This window comes from Mus pahari, chromosome 19 (genome assembly GCF_900095145.1).
Source record: "Mus pahari chromosome 19, PAHARI_EIJ_v1.1, whole genome shotgun sequence".
Lineage (NCBI taxonomy): Eukaryota > Metazoa > Chordata > Mammalia > Rodentia > Muridae > Mus > Mus pahari.
The window spans coordinates 51884970-51885708 of record NC_034608.1 but is presented as its reverse complement, the minus strand read 5'-3'; positions in this window follow the sequence as shown (position 1 = coordinate 51885708).

The window sequence follows — 739 nt, the reverse complement described above, 5'->3', positions numbered from 1 at the left end:
CAATAATGGTCCTGAACATGCTAAGCATCAAATTTTGTGTGAATGAATGAATGAACGAATGAATGAGTGAAAGAAAAGGTGCAACAGGCTGCCCAGAACTGAAATCCTTGGAGACTCTTGCATCTACATCAGCCTTGCTTCCTGGAAAGTCAGAGAGAGACAGATCTAGAGGCATCATAGACACCAAGGCAGAGGCTAAATGTTTAAGGTGAAGAATAAACTAGGTTCTCTCTTGCTCTCTGGTCTAGACTAGGGCTTCTTTCTTGTAGGCCTTTGAACGGATTGACCCAGGAGGCATAGCACTCCTCCCGTTAGAATCAGCACATTCACCATGCACCAGAGAGCCCCTCGGACTGGTGTCCTTTCAGTACGTTTCAGACCAACCAAATGCAGATGGTGCACTGATTTTTCAATCATTCCAGCTGGGGGTTCTGAGCTGCTCAGGGCTTCAGATAGGAAGTTTACTCGGCAAGAAGCTGAGGAAGTACTTAGCATATGCAAGGCTGAGGGGTTGGTCTCCAGCGTGGGTTGGGAGGGGGGGCAGGAAGGAAGTGAGGAAGGAAGAAGGAAGGGAGGAAGAAAAGAAGGAAGGAAGTGAGGAAAGAAGGGGAAGGGGAGGAGGAAGAAAGAAGGGAAGGGAGGGAGAAATGATGGAAGGAAGGAGGAAGAAAGGAAGGGAGGGAGGGAGGGAGGAATAGAGAAGGAAGAAGGAAGAGAAAGGAGGAAGGAAAGAAGGAGG